This window comes from Aegilops tauschii, chromosome 1, assembly GCF_002575655.3.
Source record: "Aegilops tauschii subsp. strangulata cultivar AL8/78 chromosome 1, Aet v6.0, whole genome shotgun sequence".
Taxonomy (NCBI): Eukaryota; Viridiplantae; Streptophyta; class Magnoliopsida; order Poales; family Poaceae; genus Aegilops; species Aegilops tauschii.
This window is the reverse complement of record NC_053035.3, coordinates 313,666,636-313,681,016: the sequence shown is the minus strand read 5'-3', so window position 1 is coordinate 313,681,016 and position 14,381 is coordinate 313,666,636.

Here is a 14,381-nt window from a genome sequence, read left to right as displayed (position 1 = left end):
GGATTTCCGGTGTTCCATTGGTAGCTTGACACCTCTGCCCCGATGTTAGATTCAACATCCATGTGACACTGATCGGGGTTTGGCATCTCGCTGCCCTGGGTATCTTCATCCATGACCTCCTCTTCACCGTGTCTGGTCCAACGTGTATATCCATCCATGAATCCCCTAGAAACTAAGTGCATCTGGACATCTGCAACTTCATGTGACTCTGTATTGGCACAATCAGTACATGGACACAGGATGTAATCCGCATCACCAATTCTCCTCTTTGTACTTTCAGCCAAATTCATGAACTCTGTCACACCACTGATAAAATCTGCGGTTTTCCAATTCTTCATCCATCGAAATCGTTCCATCTGCAGCAGACGAATGGTAATTAAAAACAAAATAACAACATTAATACACGGATTAACTGCTGCCCAGAGATGCGTGCATAAATCACAAGGTTTTATTTTAATAATTACTGGGGGCGCTCCATGTTGTTATCCAGACGTGCAATGACAAAAATTAATGGCCAGTCAATTTACACACAGAGTACTAGTACAACACTACACTTAGGAACTGAATACCTTAATTAAGCCACTCACGAAAAGAATACCTTAATTAATTAGCCGCGCGACGACCTCCACCCAACAGACAGACAAGCGCGATGCGGCGGCACGCCGAGACAGCAGGGTCGAGGAGCAAAGCTTAGTGCGGCTGCCGCCTAAAGTTCGACCTCCACTATCCTGCCATCGACCGCGATGGATGTGCTCGAATCATGCCACCGCCGACCTTGATGGTTGAGCTCCTCCTATCTCCTGCCGCAGACCGAGGATTGACCTCCTATGACGCTGCCACCGCCCACCGACCGAGGATTGACCTCTTCTCCGGTAGCCGCTGCCTAGGCCGCCGCCGCCATCTCTATATGCAGAGCGGCTGTTTTTTTACGGATATCCGCGGAGCGGCTGTTTACACGGTATCTCACCGTAACTCAATTATATGGACAGGGTAGTACATCACATACGGTTATGTAATGGCAACCGTGTCTAACCTATGTTGTCTTCTCACACGGTTTGGTGCGGAAATCGTGTGTGACATTGTAATACCCAACACAAACGACATGTACAAACAGTGTGTCGTATACAACATATATATAGTGCCATTAGTAGTTCCCGACCGTTAGCTTATCTCCACAGTTTCCCCATTTCCCCCAAATCCCTACATAGCCTCCAAATTCCCTCGCGTGCGCTGACATTGGGGGAATGCGGACGAGTGGTGCTGATGGTTTCGGTGCAGTTGCTCCTGCTCGTATCGCCGCCGAGCACTTGCCTAAGGTCATCAGAATGCAGGTGTACTACGGATCCGAATCATCCTGTCAGGTTCCAATTTATCCGATCTTTTTTAGCATGTCCAAAGTATAGATCCTTGCTGAATCTGTCTTGAATGACCCCCCCCCCCAGGAAAGCGATCTGCCGCTGGATCCGAAGCTTGACTCCAGACTCCCGCAACATGAGTTCGACTCCGAGTTTTGCGCCATCGAGAAGTACCAAAAGCTGAGTTGTGTGCACGGGCACACTCCCGCTCGACGTGTATGCACGGAGGGATTCGACATTGGCAGGCGGTTTCTCAGTTGCCCCTTAGAGGTTAGTGCTAATTAAGTTCATCATTTTACTTCAGTTAATGCCACCGCTCATCCAGAATACTATTTAACATTGGCAGGGATATGAGGCTTGTGCCTTTGTTAACTGGCTGTATGAAGAATGGCATGGCAGGGCTCGGAGTGTTATCACCAAGCTCGCAAAAGATAACGTAAAGCTGAAGAAGAAACTGGCTGATCTGGAATGTACAATCAGTACGATGAAGCAAGAAAGAATTAATCACAGGCAACAGATGAAAGCAAGAGACAAGAAGGAACTAGCATGTGTAGTTGTGGTTGTCGTATTAGCCATGTTCTATGCGTTGTTTGCAATGATGATTAGGGGTTTTGTTTGACAGTATTGCTAATGCACATCTAGATGTGCTCTAAGTAATGCACATCTAGGTCCTATGCCATTGATGTTACGCGAAGATTCGTGCATATTTTTCTTTGTCTTTTTTCTTTTCCTTTCTAGTTTGATTATTACTGGCTTTATCAATAAGAAGAGCTCAATGTATTGCTTGCCAATTGTCCTACTCCATTCGTACCGGTACCGGTGCATAATCCCAAAACTCGTTCCTTGTTTTTGTCCTGAAAAAGGAAACCAGCCAAATAGCCAATAGGAGTCCTGCGCAACCCCGGGAATTTGGAACGACTGGGTACAAATAATTGCGATTGATTATATCAGTGGTTAGATAATAGGTCAACCCCCGCTTCAATTGGCAGTTCCTCTTCTCTGCATACCCCACTTAAGTGTCCACCATCTTCATCGTCCCCGGCAGGCCGCGCTACACACTGGCACAAACTCTGCAGCCATGTCGAGCGATAGCGAGGATGACAGTTTGGTCGGCAGTCTGGCGCCCGATGATAGGTCAACATCGGAATCATCCCGCTTGTCTTCCATGAGTCCGGCGTCGAGCCCAGACCTCGATTATATCCGGTTCATGGAAGGGACACCGCCTCCGGAGTCGTCAGACGACAACCAGACGAACGAGGAGCCGTCGGAGGATGAAGAAGAGGACGACGATGATGAGGAGGAATGGTCGAACGAGGAGGAGCATGACGACGACAGCAACGATGATGACGACGGCGGCGACGATGAAAAGCCAACGGTCAGCGGCAAGAAGCGGCCTCGCCAAGACGATGTTGCGAGGCCATCCAACAAGAACAACAAGAAGAAGAAGGACTAAATTAAGCAGACTGTATATATATCTGTTTATCCTATCAATCTCATCGCACACGGTTAGTAATATGTATTCGACAGAGATCTTCTACATTATCACCAACAGGTTGGTTTGTTGAACTGTGTGCCCTAACGAGCACACAATTCACAAAAAAGACCGTATGGGCTGTCTATAATGATCGCACACAATTCTGATTACCGACCTGTTTGCCGGGTATCACACACATCTTGTTACGCCGAATCGTTTGTGTTCACCTCACTCATCGCAAACGGTTCATCGGAGTGAACTGTATGTGGCGTATCGCACACACCTTGATCTGGCTACCCGTTTATGCTGTTCTGTCTCATCGCAAACAGTTCGTACAGATCAACCATATGCCCCTCATCGCACACGCAACTATAATCTGAACCGTGTTTGATGTATCATTCATCGCAAACGTTTTGCATCATTTCTGACGGTTTTCATATAGCACCGTTTGCGATTATTGCATCGCACGCAGTTTCTCGAAGGGTCTCCGATCGTAGTGTCGCGTTAGCAGCATCCTGCAGCAGTGTAATCTTGATCTTGAGGCTGGAAATTATGCAATTAGCTGCACACATTATGCAAGCAACCAAAGAATAGGAGGAAGTAAGAATGTTGCATTTGAAGACGGAGGAGTTCCTGCTGTTTCTGCTATCTGAAGCCCAGGGTAATTCCATTTCTTCTTTAGATACTAGTTGAAATTGTCATTAGATTATTGTACTTGCATGTTGTGTCATGTCTCCGAATGGATTATGTTGTAAGACCCCCTATGTTGTCCATGTGTTGTAATGATCCAAATTTTTTAGGCGAGGTAATCCTCAGTACTTGTATGATTGACATAAGGTGAACTATTTTTCGTGTGAGCATATTGTATTGGATGAAATAACCGTTTGACTCAAAGTGTATCCAACCTACTGAATTCGAAGATCACAACATTTCTAAATCATAATCATATATGAAGGTGGGATAAATCTTTGTTGTGGTTTTGAAGAAATAAATAACAAAACGTAGAATTATCTGTGGATATTCGTAATCGAATACAAATTGGATTTGAATTTAGTTGCCAGGGCCCAGGGCAAACGTGAATGCTAATTCTCCCAAGTTTTGAATGAAGCGGCTAAACACCCACTATCATTTGTGGGCTGCCCGAATCAAGTGTTTGCGAGATGGAAATTACTGTCTACCCCTGACACTTTGACATCCTTATCGACCGGATTTACACTGCTGTCGATAGGGGCAGACTAGTAACTTCAATCAGACGTGACAGGACTGCCTTTGAGCCCATTCAGACACGGTGGGCGCCAAACTTGGGCGGCAAAACACATTTGATTCAAGCTCGTCTGAGAGACACGTGTCTCTCCCTCCATTTCCCCATTCATACACGGTGGGCGGCAAAACAAACTCTCCTCGTCCGAAATCGATGTAGGCAAATATTTTAAATAGGGGCAGATGTGTAACTTCCCTCAGACGTGACACAACCACCCTACCTGTCAGCCCCATTCATACACCATGGGCGGCAAAACACCCTCTCCTCGCCCAAAATCGCTACCGGCAAATATTTGGGAGATGCGAGATTACCGTCCTATCCCCAACCGATGTGATGTCCGAAATTTTAAATGGGGGATAAGTTCGTAACTTTCCCACATTTCAGATAAGTGTGTCCCAAAGTTTGAGATCCCCCCTCCCCCTCCATTTTCCCCATTCATACACCGTCGGCGCCACAACAACCTCCCCACTGCGGCCAGCCTCCTCCGTCCGCCACCCCATCCTCCACCTTGCCGGAGCCGCTACCCCTACCCCATCGTCCACTGCAAGAGATGGACGTCTCTCATCCACGGTGCCGGACCAGGATCCTTTCATCGCGTCCTCTCGCTTCATCAGCGCCGTTGTCCACCTTGCTGTTCCCGCTCCTACGACCGCCTCGTCCACGGCAACAGGATTTATCCCCCGACCCGGCCGTCTGCCGTCTAAAGTCTTCTTCCCCGCCGCCGACAGCCATCGCACCCGCAGCACCCTCAACGTATCAGCAGGGGCCTACACGGCGTCGCAAGAGAGGTGGTACTCTTCCATATGTGCTTAAGTAATTGATCTCACCCGGAAAATAGATCGTAAATTGTTTACTGTACTTTTCTTGTCCGTACCAAATCATAGTGGCTAGTTGAAAGCGAACATTGGTTGCAAAGTAGCTTTGTCCGGTTTGCACCTTCAGATCCGCCATGGCACGGTCACTATACTCGTAAAGCTTATGGTTTCCCCCTTTATATTCACTACCATCATCGTAGGTGCTTCGTGTCGTGCTAGCACAGCTCCTCAAGACCTCAACCCATCAAGCGAAACAACATGCCACTCATAATTCCAAAGCTTAGGTGTTGAAATACGAATCTGATATGATGCTCATATTACTAAAACAGAGAACATTTAATTGGTCACCTAACGTTCCTATATTCATTTCGAAAAGCATGTGCACCACCCACTGGTCCAGCTAGTTCCACTTTCCTGATTTTACTCTTGATGCTTAGGGTTTTCCCCTTTTATCTACTCTACTTTGATATGTGTAGGTGCTTTCTGTTATACTAGCATTACTCCACCCTTCAAGCTAAACAACACAACACTCAAAATTCCAAAGCTTAGTTGTTCAAATATGATTGTGATATGATACTGATATTAGTTAACAGACACATTTAATTGGTTAGCTAAAGGTCCCACTTGAGTTTCCAAATGCATGTCGCGACATATAGAGAGACAGCAGAATTGCATTTCTTTGTCACTTGTTGACTGTACTTTCTTGTCCATACCAAATCTTAGTTGTTATTTCAAAGCAAACATCGGTTGCTAACTACCCTTTGCGCGGTTTGCTGCTTCAGATCTGCTATCCCACTGCCACGGTCAACACTATACTCATCATGCTTACGGTTTCCCCATTTTAAGATGACCACGATCAGCCTACGTGGTTCGTGTCGTAATAGCACTTCTCCACCCATCGAGCTAAACAAGCTTAGTTGTACAAATTCAAATATGATATTATCCTGATATTAGTAAAACTGAGAGATGTTTAATTGGTCAGCTAAATGTTCCTACTTTAGTTTCGAAATGCATGTGAGCCACATATGGAGAGACCGGAAGGAATAGTATTTATCTGTGCGCTCTAGTTCATCATGGGTGGGCAACCGACATTGTATAGAAAGACTTGTAATATCTTGAATTTGCTTGCTCTTTGCTCTTCTTTAAGATGATCCTCTTCTCTTCTTTAATAAGTATGTTCCTTGTTGGGAAGAGTAGCAGAGACATTTGCGGTCGACTGGTCAGGTCGAGTTGTTCTCCCTTAGTATATTTTGAATCTGTCAGGTCAGGACGACTTGTTCTTCTTTACTATATGTTGAAGCTGTCATCTGCGAAGTATCATCACTTCTGGAGCTCTCATATTTGAGTAGTAGGCCACATTATATTAATGCACACACTTACAGCATGCATGGGATCTCTTAGAAGAATTGCAGAGATGGCACAAAGGGGTTTACAGGGAGGCAGTATTGGATTAGAATCACTTCTGCATTACAAAGATAATCTCACTTGTTTTTATGTTTTCATGCATGTGAGGTATTGAACATTATCAAAATGAATATGAGAAGGGGCGCACGAGAGGAATATTGCAGAACAATCCACTAGCTAACAAACTTGGCATGGTGGAGGATGGCCTATCTTATTCACCCATCAAGGTGCTTGCTCTAACTTGGCAAGGTTGTATTGGTCGCACATATTTTGCATCTGACCTCTTGCATTACTTCTACTTTGTTACACCATCTGCTTAGTTTAAGCATCATATATGAGTATATGCCATACCTATCCATTTTCTGTACCTATTCCATGTGTCGTCATACTATGTTTTTCTAGTCAAATATTGTTCTTTCATAATAGTTGTCCAACAGGAAGAGGGTGAGTGCAGATCCTCAAGGAGTACAAACTAGGTATTTGGAAAAGGTAGTGATACCTGTTAAATCAGATAGATCAGCAGCCACAGAAAACACAGGCCCAACTGTACCACACTTTACCCCTACTCCACTGGCCAAACCCCTATTAGAACTGCTGAGAGCCCAGCGTCAGGTACTGTCTATGATATCAATTCAAAATTTGAACCCCTAAATTTCTGCATGTGCCTTACCTTCTCTCTTGTATGAAAACTAATTTCAGATGAATCTCCTTGCTCAAAGGATCATAGGATCTCACAACAATACTGGGCTCTGCATTGCTCTTGTCAGTACTTCTTGCCCTTTGTCAGCATACTTACACTCATTGTTGTTTGATTATGTAGCATCACTGTAAATGTTCGCTTCTTTTATCCTCCCTTTGCTTGAAATTATAAGATCTATATTTACTCTTAGATAAATGTAGAATTAACACAATGGTTATGAAGTTTTGGATTGCTCATGTAAGTACCTGTTGTCATGTACTCCCTCTGTATCAAATTAATTATTGATTAATTGGATGTATTTAGAACTTAATAGTGCTAGATACATCCATTTGAGCGACAAGTAATAACAGACGGTGGTGGTATTACTGTACTTCCATCGCGAGATAGTTGATTGTCTAGCATTACTCTGCATCTTATCTACCCTGCTCTCCACTTTCTCCAAATTATCATATCTACATTTACTCTTACCAAAATGTTGAATAAAGCCAATGCCACTGCACACGTTGATGTCTGCATTCCTCTTGTCAGTACCTTTTGCCTTGTAAACCTGTACTTTATTAATTGCTATTTGATTATGTATCATCACTCTGCACCTGAGCTTCATTATCCTCCGTTTCTTCCAATATTATTTGATCTATATTTACTCTTTGCAAAATGTAGAATAATGGCAACGCTTATAAAGAATTTTCTTTGGGGAATTTATTGAATTATCCTTCCATCAACATGGAGAAGGGCTTTGTCCAGCCCGTGTTAACATGTAATGTAAGTTCATCCTTCTCAAGCCTTCAAACTTTGTTCTAGTACAGAGTTGGATAGGCATCATTTCCTCCACTGCTGTTTACTTTGCTGTTTACATCTGATTGGATGTTTGCAACAACTACCAGTTTTATATTGTAGTTGTAAAAACATGTTCCTTATGCAGAACAAGTCCATTTATTTGCTTATATAATTGTGAAACCTGTTACATGTCTCCTTGTTTCTCTTTCAGAGTCGTATCTCTTATGCCAGGTAGAACTTTAGGGAAGATAGTGAGCCAAATCATATTGAGGACAGCGAGATGACCCCAAGGTCATGTCTTGATGAAAACAGTGAGTTGAAGCTACTCACCAGCAGGTGTGAGACAACCTCTGTGCAGTCGCTGCCTCAATCAGTTCAACTTCTTCAGTCTCAACTTAAAGCGGAAAGGCTTGCTTCAGCTCAGCTCCGACTTGAAGTCAAAGATGCAAAGAAGATGTTAGAGGGCTGCCTTGCGGACTATGGTGCCATGCAGCTAGGGATGGAGCATCTATCGTTGACACAACTGAGGTCTCATCAGCTTGTTCGGCTGCTTGCAGGGCCCGTCCTGGCCAGGCCTAGTGCCTTTTGAAGTGCTCTTAGTTTTGTATATTCTTTTGTGGGCGCATTTATATGCACTGGTGGTGACCTTTGATGCCCAGTGTATGTAATCCGCGGTCACGTTGCGCTTTATTATCACCGGTAACGAACTTTGATTCCCAGTGGATGTAATATGTCGTAATTTCTTTATTGTATAGTCTAGGTTTATTCTTTGGTCGGTATGCTGTAATTTAGGCCGGAAGGTTTAGTGGATCTCAGTGTTGTCGGTCTTCAGGCCGGCCCGTTACTCATATGGGCCAAAACGTGGGCCTATAATCATCTTGGGCCATTAGCAGGTCTAAACCTATAGTAGTTTTCCGCCTTTAACAGGCCGAGTAAAGTTCTAGCCAGCTGAGCCAGAGAATACCATGGGCTTTTAACAGGCTAAAACCTAGATTGGGCCAGCGTTGGGCCGAAAAATTCAGGGGCCAATACAGGCCGAAACTGCCTAAGGCCCATGTTTGGCCCAAATAGGACGAGCAGTTAATAGGCCAAAATATATCTCGGGCCTATTTGGCCCAATAAAATTATGGGCTTTAAGCAGGCCGGTATCCACGCGGGCCATAGGCCCAAAAGTGTCACGGGCCATTATCAGATGGGCTATAAGCAGGCCGGATTCAACGCGGGCTATAATTAGGCCCAACTATTCCACGGGCCATTAACAAGACGATAGGCCTGTTGGGCTGAAATTTATCCACGAAGACTACAGGCCGTTAAGAGGCCTAAAGTTACTTCGGACAAGAAATAGCCCAGTTTCTGCATGGGCCGTTAAAGGGCCTAAAGTTAAACCGGGTCGGCAACGTCCCAGATGCACCACGGGCCGCTAACAGGCCGAAACTATTATCGGGCCGAACTGGTAAACAGGCATTTAACAGGCTGAAATACAAACATGTCTTAAAATGGGCCCAAAAGAATAGTGGTCTGTTAATGGGCCTGATCCGATATGGGCCGTAATTAGGCCCAAAACACGGCAGGCTGTGAATGGGCCTGATCTGCTATGGGCCTCAATTTGGCCCAAAACATGGCAGGCTATTAACGGGCCAGCCCACTAGTGTCTGAAAAAACATGGTGGGCCTTTAGCTGGGCCGGCCTTTTCACCGGAATGGGCCTCTGTTGGGCCGTGCCATGTGTCGACGTATCATAGGCGCCTCCTGTCCAATGAGTGGATGACATATGTCCCAACGATGAGTAAACACGTGTTTCCTCCGGCCAATGAGAATTTTACACGTGGAAAATCCCCATTGGTCTCGGCTGTTAACGGGTTATCGGATCCAAAATCGGACCCGATAGCTCAACGACGACCCGTTACGGTCGATGCCACGTGTCGGTCACCCTTGACGAAAGACTTCTATGACGCGCGATTTATCGTCATGGAAGTGGACACTTCCATGATGATAATTTTGGTAATGTCATGGAACACTTCTACGACAACACAGGTATGACCATCTTGATTCTGTCATAAAATCGTCATGGATGTACATGCATGACAGGAAACGTGACCTACTATGACAAACACGTATCATCACGAAAGTGTATTTTTTTGTAGTGTTTCCTGCAAAAAAATCTTAAACGACTGTTGTATAGCAAAACATGATCACCTACATTAAACTCATGCTTTTGTATCCTTTTATCATGCCATCTTTTAACTTTTTATTTAAACAACTTGGCATTCTCATAGGCTTGGGTTCTCCATTCATCAAGCGAGCTAATGTCAAATAACCTCTTCGCACCGGCAAGTTTGAAATCATAGTTGAGCTCTTTGATAGCCCAATATGCCTTATGTTCTAGTTCAAGAGGTAAGTGACATGCTTTTCCATAAACCATTTTATACGGAGACATACCCATAGGATTCTTATAAGCAGTTCTATAAGACCATAATGTGTCGTCAAGTTTCTTAGACCAATTCTTTCTAGATCTATTAACAGTCTTTTATAAAATTAATTTAATCTCTCTATTGCTCAATTCTACTTGACCACTAGACTGAGGGTGATATGGAGATGCAATTCTATGGTTAACATCATACTTAGCAAGCATTTTACGGAAAGCACCATGAATAAAATGTGAACCACCATTAGTCATTAAATATCTAGGGACCCCAAACCTCAGAAAAATTACTTCTTTAAGCATCTTAATAGAAGTGTTATGATCAGCACTACTAGTTGGAATAGCTTCTACCCACTTAGTAACATAATCAACAGCAACTAAAATATGTGTATACCCATTAGAGGAAGGAAAAGGTCCCATATAATCAAAGCCCCAAACATCAAATGGTTCAATAACAAGTGAATAGTTCATAGGCATTTCCCGACGTCTACTAATATTACCAATTCTTTGACATTGATCACAAGACAAGACAAACTTACAGGCATCCTTGAAGAGAGTAGGCCAATAGAAACCGGATTTCAATACCTTATGTGCAGTTCTATCTCCAGCGTGGCGTCCTCCGTAAGAATCGGAGTGGCACTTGCATAGGATCTGTTCCTATTCATGCTCAGGTACACAATGTCTAATAACACCATCTACTCGTTCTTTATAAAGGTGTGGGTCATCCCAAAAGTAATGTATTAAATCATAGAAAAACTTTTTCTTTTGCTGGTATGTGAAACTAGGTGGTATAAATTTAGCAACAATGTAATTAGCATAATCAGCATACCATGGGGTGTTATGTGAAGCATTCATGACATTTAATTGCTCATCGGGAAAGTTATCATCAATAGGTAGTGGGTCATCAAGAACAATTTCTAACCTAGACAAGTTGTCTGCAACGGGGTTCTCAGCTCCCTTTCTATCAATAATATGCAAATCAAATTCTTGTAGAAAGAGAACCCATCTAATAATTCTAGGTTTAGCATCTTTCTTTTCCATAAGATATTTAATAGCAGCATGATCAGTGTGAACAGTTACTTTGGAATCAACAATATAAGGTCTGAACTTATCACATGCAAATACAACTGCTAAAAATTCTTTTTCAGTGGTAGCATAATTTCTCTAGGCATTGTCTAGAGTTTTACTAGCATACTGAATAACATTTAATTTCTTGTCAACTCTTTGTCCTAGAACAACACCAACAACATAATCACTAGCGTCACACATAATTTCAAAGGGTAAATTCCAATCAGGTGGCTGATTAATAGGTGCAGAAATCAAGGCTTTCTTAAGTGTTTCAAATGCTTCTACACAATCATCATCAAAAACTAAAGGAACATCTTTTTGCAAGAGATTAGTGAGAGGCCTAGAAATTTTAGAGAAGTCTTTAATAAACCTCCTATAGAAACCAGCATGACCAAGGAAACTTCTTATACCTTTGATATCTTTAGGACACGACATCTTTTCAATAGCATCTACTTTAGCTTTATCAACTTCAATACCTCTTTCAGATATTTTATGCCCCAAGACAATACCTTCATTAACCATAAAGTGGCACTTCTCCCAATTCAAGACAAGATTAGTTTATTCACATCTCTGCAAAACTCGATCAAGGTTGCTTAAGCAATCATCAAAAGAGGTTCTGTAAACGGAGAAATCATCCATGAAAACCTCAACAATCTTTTCACAAAAATCAGAGAATATAGCAGTCATACATCTTTGAAAGGTAGCAGGTGCATTGCATAAACCAAAAGGAATACGTCTATAAGCAAAGGTACCGAAAGGGAAAGTAAAAGTGGTTTTCTCTTGATCCTCTTTTGATAGGTATTTGAGAGAAACCAGAATAACCATCTAGAAAGAAAAAATGTGTATGCCTGGATAATCTTTCTAGCATTTGATCAATAAAAGGTAAAGGGTAATGATATTTCCTAGTAGCTTTATTTAATTTGCAAAAAACACTTACCATTCTATAACCTGTAACAATTCTTTGTGGAATCAATTCATTCTTATCATTAGGAACAACAGTAATACCTCCCTTCTTAGGGACACAATGAACAGGACTTACCCATTGACTATCAGCAATAGGATAAATTATACCTGCCTCCAGAAGCTTTAGTATTTCATTTCTTACCACTTCTTTCATCTTAGGGTTTAACCGTCGTTGATGATCAACAACTGGTTTAGCATCTTTCTCCAATTTAATTTTGTGCTGACATAGAGTGGGACTAATGCCCTTAAGATCAACAAGAGTATATCCAATAGCGGCACGGTGCTTCTTCAGAGTTTTCAATAATTTCTTTTCTTGATGCTCTGAAAGGTTAGCACTAACAATAACAGGATATATCTTCTTTTCATCAAGATAAGCATAGTTCAGAGTATCAGGTAATTGTTTAAGCTCAGACACGGGATCACCCTTAGGTGGAGGAGGATCTCCAAGGATTTATACAGGTAAATTGTGTTTCAAAATAGGTCCCTGATTAAAGAATACTTCATCCATTTCCCTTCTTTCATTCATAAACATATCATTTTCATGGTCTAGCAAATATTGTTCTAAAGGACCATTAGGAGGCACGACAATAGAAGCAAGACCAATAATTTCATATTTACTAGGCAATTCTTTATCATGGGGTTGTCTACGAAATTTAGAGAAATTAAAATCATGAGACATATCCCCTAAACCAACGGTAACAATATCTTTCTTGCAGTCTATCTTAGCATTAACCGTATTCAAGAAGGGTCTACCAAATATGATGGGACAAAAGTTATCTTTTGGGGAACCTAGGACAAGAAAATTAGTAGGGTATTTAGTTTTGCCACACAAGACTTCAACATCTCTAGCAATTCCAATTGGTGATATAGTATCTCTATTAGCAAGCTTAATAGTAACACCAATATCTTCTATCTTAGCAGGTGCAATCTCATTCATAATTTCTTTATATAAGGTATAAGGAATTGCCCTCACACTAGCACACACATCACATAAGCCATGATAACAATGATCTCCTATTTTAACTAAAACAATAGGCATGCCAACAACAGGTCTATGTTTATCTTTAGTATCAGGTTCAGCAATCCTAGCAGCTTCATCACAGAGATAAATAACATGCCGATCAATATTATCAACCAAGAGATCTTTAACCATAGCAATACTAGGTTCAACTTTAATTTTCTCAGAGGGTTTGGGTGTTCTAATATTACTTTTTTTGACCACAGTTGAAGCTTTAGCATGATCCTTTATTCTAACAGGGAATGGTGGTTTCTCAATATAAGCAGTAGGACAATAGGATCAACATTATAAGTAATAGTTTCTTCTTCAACTTTAATAGGTTCAACTACTTTAACTTCAATGGGAGGATGATATTTAAACCAATTCTCCTTAGGGATATCAACATGAGTAGCAAATGATTCACAGAAAGAAAGCTACTATCTCAGAGTCAAGTCCATATTTAGTGCTAAAATCATGAAAAGCATCGGTATCCATAAAAGATTTAACACAATCAGACTTAAGTTTTATACCTGACTCTTTACCTTCATCGAGGTCCCAATCTTCAGAGTTGTGTTTAATTCTTTCCAATAAATCCCATTTGAATTCAATATCCTTCTTCATATAGGAACCAGTACAAGAAGTATCGAGCATGGATCGATCATTATGAGAAAGCCGAGCATAAAAATTTTGAATAATAATTTCTCTTGTGAGCTCATGATTGGGGCATGAATATAACATTGACTTAAGCCTCCCCCAAGCTTGAGCGATACTTTCTCCTTCACGAGGCCAAAAATTATATATATATAATTCCGATCACGATGAACCAGATGCATAGGATAAAACTTCTGATGAAATTCCAATTTCAATCGGTTGTAGTTCCATGATCCAATATCATCCAATAGCCTATACCATGTCAATGCCTTTCCCTTCAAAGATAAAGGGAAGACCTTCTTCCTGAAAACATTCTCGGGGATACCTGCAAGCTTAAATAATCCACAAACTTCATCCACATAGATTAGGTGCATATCAGGATGTAATGTTCCATCTCCTGCATAAGGATTAGCTAGCAGTTTCTCTATCATACCTGAAGGAATTTCATAATAAATATTTTTAGTAGGTGCATTAGGTTGAGGAGCCTGGACGAAC